Genomic DNA, 8,110 nt, shown 5'->3' with positions numbered 1-8,110 from the left:
TTCTCATTTGTTAGTATCCCTTCATGAGCTTTTATTTTCTTTCATTTTTTTTAGTATTCTGCATTTTTGCTTCATTGATACTTGGATGGTCTGAGATGATTTCAATAGCTGTTAGGATTTTAGCTTTGTTTGTGTTCATTCTCCTATTTCGATTTGATCCTCGCGTGTGATGTTTGTTGTGGAGGTTGAGCGTTTGAATCGTGTTTTAAACCGGGATTTCGATTTGTTTAAGGCGTTGTTGATTTGGTTCTCTTATGTAATTGGTCTCTTCTTGGGTATTAGGAGGAATAAATAAATTTAAAAAATGATGATTTGTTTCCATTTTACTTTAATATATTTTAATTAAAAAATACTTCCAACATTTCTTTTCTCTTTTCCTACCCATTTATTAATTTGGACAAATATTGATGTGAGTTGTTCAGGGTGTGACCGAGAAAGGATAGGGTGGCAGTTCCAAGAGGAAAATTTGGGGTTTTTTTTCTGTCTTTTAGAATTCTTAAATTTTGATTTGGGCTGGGTCGAAATCAGCCAATTTGATTTCCTTCACCATCCTTATTGGAAAATTTTACCTTATACCCCTACATTTTATAAAAAATACCAATTTTATCCTTATATATTTTTAAATAATTTATTATTTTATTTTTTAAATATTTTTTAAATTTTATTTTGCATACCGGAAGACTTTGTAAAAGAATTCCGGTAGTCATTTTTCACGTATTTTTTAAACTTTTTTTTATGTACCGGAAGACTTTACAAAAGAGTTCCGGTACACAAAAATTGACTACCGGAACTCTTTTACAAAGTCTTCCGGTATACAAAAAAAAATCAAAAAATATTTGAAAAATGAATACCGGAACTCTTTTGTAAAGTCTTCCGGTTCACAAAAATTGACTACAGGAACTCTTTTGCAAAGTCTTCCGGTACACAAAGTTAAAAAAATATTTGAAAATGACTACTGAAACTCTTTTGTAAAGTCTTCCGGTACATAAAATTTGACTACCGGAACTCTTTTGCAAAGTCTTCCGGTACACAAAAAAAAATGTTAAAAAAATATTTGAAAAATGACTACCGGAACTCTTTTGCAAAGTCTTCCGGTACACAAAAATTGACTACCGGAACTCTTTTGCAAAGTCTTCCGATACATAAAAAAAATATTTAAAAAATACTTGAAAAATGACTACCGGAACTCTTTTGCAAAGTCTTCCGGTACACAAAAATAAAATTTTAAAAATATTTAAAAAATAAAATAATAAATTAATTAAAAATATATAAGGACAAAATTGATATTTTTTATAAAATGTAGGGGTGGAAGGATAAATGTAGGGGTATGAGGTAAAATTTGCTCCTTATTGTCAATAAACACCCAAGCTCATTTTTTTTAGATATTAATAATTTTTTTTATATTATCTAATAAAGGTTATAAAATGATAATAATATGAATTAAAAACGATTTTTTTCTTTTTTATTTTCGTACCCTTTTATTTTATACTAATAATTTCTTAATTATTTTTTTATTTTTATTTCGGTCTTTATTAATTAAATGATTGTTCACTATTATTAAATCGATTAATATGAATATTTCCAACGTAGTTTTTCTTCATTTCTTTCAATTATTTTAAATTATTTGTTTAGATATTTATTTATTCACTTGTTGCAAAATTAAATAGTTAATTATATTAAAATAAGTAAAATAAGAAATCTTGGTCCAACACCAAGCTTTTTCTAAGTATCCGATTAAATCGTTTTGTGTCCCAATTTAAATTGTCTTATCATTTAAGTGATATGTTTAGAATCTTTTTCTGGTAAAATAATATGAAAGAGGAGGACCATTGGAATCTAGTACTCCGGTGGAACCCTCAAATGAGCTATGCGTTTTGGGTTAACCATTCATTCTTTTCTTTTATTTCTTAAAACATTTAAATCAACTTATTGTTTCTCTTTATTTTATTTTTAGTTTAATCCTAATTTTTGGGTTTTTAAAAATAAAAAAGGGGAGAACAAATATAGAAAATAAATAAAAATAGAATCAACTTTTCATTAAAACTATAATTTTGAGTTTCTTTTTCTTAAAACACCAAATAAGATCAATATTAGTAGAAACTTGAACTTTTTTTTCTTTATATCTCTTTTGTTATTTCTTTTAAAATAAAAATAAATAAATACATAAGAGTTTTCCATTTATTTTCTGGTGTTTTAGATTATGTTATAATTTTTTTTAAAAGTTAATTTAGTTATTTTCTTTATTCTAGATTATGGTATAAGAAAATTAAAAAAAGGTTAATTTATTTATTTTATTTTATTCTAGATTTTGTTATAATTTTTTTTAAAGTTAATTTATTTATTTTCTTGTATTTTAGATTATGTTATAAAAAAATAATTAAAAAAAAACTATTTTAGTTATTTTCATTATTATTATTAGATTATGTCATAAAATAAAAACTAAAACATGTATTTTCTTTTATTATTAGACTATGTCATAAATAAAAAATATTAAGTTTAACATTTATTTTCTTTTAATTTTAGATGTTATAAAAAATCATAAAAAATAAGTTTACCATTTATTTTCTTTTAATTTTAGATTATATTATAAAAAATCATAAAAAATGTGCTTACCATTTATTTTCTTTTAATTTTAGATCATGTCAAAAAAATCCAAAAATAAGTTTACCATTTTTCTTCTTTTAATTTTAGATCATGTCATAAAATTCCAAAAGATAAGTTTAATATTTATTTTCTCTTAATTTTAGATCATGTCATTCATACAAAATTTCAAAAAATAAGTTTACCATTTATTTTATTTTAGTTTTAGATAATGTTATATAAATCATTAAAAATGATTAATTTAGTTATTTTCATCATTATTTTTAGATTGTGTTATAAAAATATTAAAAAATTAATTTAGTTATTTTCATTATTATTTTTATATTGTGTTATAAGAATATTTAAAAAAGTTAATTTAGTTACTTTTATTATTATTTTTAGATTATGTCAGAGAAAAAAATAAAATAAAGAGTTATGTTTAACTTATTTTCTTTTGTTATTATTTTAGTTAGATTTTAAAGAGAACAAAAAAAAGTATTTAATTGTTTTTATTATCAGACATTTTAAATGCATATGTCTAATATTAAGTTGGTCTTATTTTCTCATTTTATTTTACTAGACATATATATATATATATATATATATATATATATATATATATATATAATATATATATATATATATATATATATATATATATATATATAATATATATATATATATATATATATATATATATATATATATATATATATATATATATATATATATATATATATATATATATATATTATATATATAATTGTAGTTTTCTCCAACTTAATTTCTTGCTATTTTCTCTAAATGTTTGAATAATTATAGAATTATTATTTTTCAAATAATATCATTTTCTTTATAGTTTTATTTATTATTGTTAGAACATTACGAATAAATAATTAAATAAATATCTACTAATGATGTTGATTAATTAATAGAATAAAATACTTATGACTAATTTCTTAAACTTTGGTCCTACCCCAAATTATACCTTTTAATCTGATTAATTTGTTTCTTATCCCGATTCAAACGCTTTATTATTTAAGTTAAAATATTAAAACCTTTTTTCAAATAACTCGAAAGAAGAGGACCATTGGAATCTAGCATTCCGATGGAAACCCTCGAATGATAGGTCCTGAGCCTCGTGTTTTGGTTAACCGTTCATTCTTTTCTTTCGTCCCTAAAACACTTTAATTAACTTGGACAAAATAAGGATCGTTGGGATCAAGCATTCTGGCGCAACTCTTTGAACACTTGATTCTTATCAAGCCAAGCGTTTGTTGTCCATCAAATAATTTTCTCAATTAATTTGAATGAAAAATGACCATTGGGATCTAGCATTTCGGTGGAACCCCGAATGATTGATCCCAAGGCTTATGTCTCGTTCTCATCAAATGTTCGTCATTCATCTATATAATACATCCAACACATCAAACTCTTTTCTTGCCGCCATGTGATTAATCTTCAAAACCTTTTCAAAAACGAAAGACATCTTGTCTTAAGATGATGCAAGACAATGCTTCATCCATAATTGTTGAGTTGAGATAAGTGACATTTTTTTGAATGTTGATTTGAAAATCCATTTGATGTGATGTATATGTCCGTTCCTCCTCTGTTTTGGGTAAAATAATGTTTCTCGTCGATTAATACAAGATAGCTTTCGCTAAACTCGACCAACAAATAAACATTTTCTACCCAGAACTACGTAAGCCTTGAATTCTCTATTGCACCCGGAGATACGTAGGAGCAGGATTGCAAAATCTTGTCAGACCCATTAATAAAATTTTAGGTTTAGTTCCTTTTCCACCCCCTAATAATAAAAACCTTTTTAGGTCCTCTATCATAAAATTCAAAAAACATTTCTCTTCTCTCTCTTTCATATTCCAAATAAGTAGAAGATTAGAAACTAACAACATGCTAACATTCATCGAAACTATCTAGATGGTTCCCGTTGAGTACAACGGACATGAGGGGTGCTAATACCTTCCCCTTGCGTAACCGACTCCCGAACCCAGATATTGGTTGCAATGACCATATCTTATCCTTTCTTTTAGGGGTTTTATCTATGTTTTCCCTTTCCCTCTTTGGGAATAAATAAAATTTGGTGGCGACTCTGTTCAGTCCATCCCACGAGTGTGCGATTGCGCTCCGCGAGCGTCGTGTTCTCATTTTTTGAGGTACGACAGATGGCGACTCTGCTGGGGACAGGAACATCTCCTAAGCGAGTCAATCCTAATTTAGTTAGGTTTTCGTATGTGTGTTAGTTCTATTTGTTTCATTTTCCTATTTGTTATATGATTTTCTTTATCATTGCTTTAACACATTCTTATATCTGTATATATTTATATGTGGGCTTTGGGTTTGGATATCATGAATAAATCTCTACACCCGAGCTTTGGAAAAAGAAGAGAGAACACATAAGTTAGAATTGGAAGTTGTGTAGTGTTAGTCCCCAAGGGTCGCTCCTTGCGTGTCTAGGATGAAGTCTCTCCTAGAGTAGACATATTTGTAGATCTCGTTATAAGACAGCTAGCCTGTCACATGACGTTGATTCATGAAGGGTCCATGATTCTAGGAGCCCCTCGCAGAACCAGTTTCTACTTTGGTGGTTGCGTAATGTTGGACACCAAGGGCCTCTCCTTGTTGCACCCAACATGGAAACCCCGCTCAGAAGAGACCTTTCGTCACTCTTGTCATAAAACGGCTAGCCTGTTGTATGATGTTGATACTGTAACACCCCGATAAAATAAGATAATTATTTAATTTAAGTTAATAATATATTTATTAATTTAATTAAATAATTGGAATATTTTATTGGAATTATTATTGGATTATTTTATTATTATTATTATTGGAATAAAAGTTGGAATTAGAAAAGGTCCCATTTGGTAAAAGGGTTATTTTTCACGTGAAAAGGAAAGGAGACTGAAAAGTGGAAAAGGGCAAAGAGAGCCAGAGAACAAGGGTTGAAGAGAGGAAGAGCTTGAAGCTTAAAGATTCGCCGGATTAACTCAGGTAAGGGGGGTTTATCGTCGATTAATGGGTATTATGGGATAACATGTAATGGGTAGTGATAGACTATTGATTTGTCCCTGATTGGAATGATGTATGATGAAATTTGTGAAATATTGGATGAACGAAATTTGGATTATAAATGAAGGAAATTCGTAGGAATTAGATGTAATAATGTTAGATTTTGTGAAATCGAATAGGGTATGAATTGTGTTAGAGGATATGAACGAATAATGTGTAAAATTGGACTGTGGAAGGTTGAATTGGATAGATCTCGTAGCAGAGAAAACCATAGCAGATCTGGAAATCTGGTTTCTGGTCATACGCGTATGGCACTAGGCAATACGCGTATGAGATGGTCTGGTACGCGTATGTCACTAGGCAATACGCGTATGGATGAGGAAGATGATGTTTTGAACGTGGTTTGGTCTCTGTTGGTACGCGTATGGGGAAGTGATACGCGTAGCATACGCGTATGAGATGGTGTTACGCGTATGGGATTTGGTCAGGAGATGGGCCATACGCGTATGGGGCTAGGCAATACGCGTATGGGCAGGATTGTGAATTTCCTGAGCTGCTGTTGTTGAGCATTTGAGAGTGGTTTTAGGAGTTCTACGAGAAAAGAAGTTATTTGCTAAACTATCAAAGTGTGAATTTTGGTTAGAAGAGGTTAGTTTTCTTGGTCATGTAATTTCAAGAGATGGTGTTGCTGTTGATCCTTCTAAGATAGAAGCTGTATCTAAGTGGGAAGCTCTGAAGTCAGTTTCTGAGATAAGGAGTTTTCTTGGTTTGGCTGGTTATTATAGGAAGTTCATTGAGGGATTTTCTAAGTTGGCGTTACCGTTGACGATGTTGACTAGAAAGGGGCAAGCGTTTGTTTGGGATTCAAAATGTGAAGAAGGTTTCCAAGAGTTAAAGAGAAGGTTGACTACTGCTCCTATTCTGATATTACCAAGTCCATCGGAACCATTTGAGGTTTACTGTGATGCTTCATTGTTGGGTTTGGGTGGTGTGTTGATGCAGAATAAGCAGGTTATAGCTTATGCTTCGAGACAGCTGAGGGTTCATGAGAGGAACTATCCGACACACGATTTAGAGTTGGCAGCTGTGGTATTTGTTCTGAAGTTATGGAGGCATTACTTGTACGGGTCAAGATTTGAGGTTTTCAGTGACCATAAAAGTTTAAAGTATTTGTTTGATCAGAAAGAGCTGAATATGAGACAGAGGAGATGGTTAGAGTTTCTGAAGGATTATGACTTTGGTTTGAATTACCATCCGGGTAAAGCAAACGTGGTGGCTGATGCATTGAGTCGGAAATCATTGCATATGTCTATGTTAATGGTTAAGGAATTGGATTTAATTGAGCAGTTTAGAGACTTGAGTTTGGTGTGTGAGAGTACTCACAATAGTGTTAAATTGGGAATGTTGAAGTTAACGAGTGGTATTCTGGATGAGATTAGAGAGGGTCAGAAATCCGATGTGCTTTTGGTTGATAAGTTGACTCTAGTGAATCAAGGTCAAGGTGGTGAATTCAGAGTTGATGAGAATGGTGTTTTGAAATTTGGTAATCGGGTGTGTATTCCGGATGTTACCGAGCTTAAGAAGAGTATTCTTGAAGAAGGACATCGTAGTGGCTTGAGTATTCATCCTGGAGCTACGAAGATGTATCATGATTTGAAAAAGTTATTTTGGTGGCCGGGAATGAAAAGAGAAATTGCGAGTTTTGTTTATTCTTGTTTGACTTGTCAGAAGTCAAAGATTGAGCATCAGAAGCCGTCTGGGCTAATGCAACCGTTGGCTATTCCAGAGTGGAAGTGGGATAGTATCAGTATGGATTTTGTTTCTGGTTTACCGAGGACAATTAAGAATTTTGAAGCTATTTGGGTGATTGTTGATAGATTGACAAAGTCGGCTCATTTCATTGCGATCAGAATGGATTATCCGTTAGAGAGATTAGCTGAGTTGTATATTGAGAAGATTGTAAGTTTGCATGGTATTCCGTCGAGTATTGTTTCGGACAGAGATCCTAGATTTACATCTAAGTTCTGGGAAGGTTTGCAGAAGGCTTTGGGAACTAAGCTGAGATTGAGCTCTGCATATCATCCGCAGACTGATGGTCAGACTGAGAGGACGATTCAGTCACTAGAGGATCTTTTGAGGGCTTGTGTTTTGGAAAAGGGAGGTGCTTGGGATTGTTATTTACCTTTGATTGAGTTTACCTACAACAATAGTTTTCATTCGAGCATTGGTATGGCACCGTTTGAAGCTTTGTATGGTAGGAGATGTCGGACACCTTTGTGTTGGTATGAGTCCGGTGAGAGTGTTGTGGTTGGACCGGAGATTGTTCAACAAACTACGGAAAAGATTAAGATGATTCAGGAGAAGATGAGGATTGCTCAGAGTCGTCAGAAGAGTTATCACGACAAGAGGAGGAAGTCACTTGAGTTCCAAGAGGGAGATCATGTGTTTCTTCGTGTTACTCCGATAACTGGGGTTGGTCGAGCTTTGAAGTCGAAGAAGT

Source organism: Lathyrus oleraceus, chromosome 5 (genome assembly GCF_024323335.1).
Source record: "Lathyrus oleraceus cultivar Zhongwan6 chromosome 5, CAAS_Psat_ZW6_1.0, whole genome shotgun sequence".
Classification (NCBI taxonomy): Eukaryota; Viridiplantae; Streptophyta; class Magnoliopsida; order Fabales; family Fabaceae; genus Lathyrus; species Lathyrus oleraceus.
Note: the sequence above shows the minus strand (reverse complement) of the source record.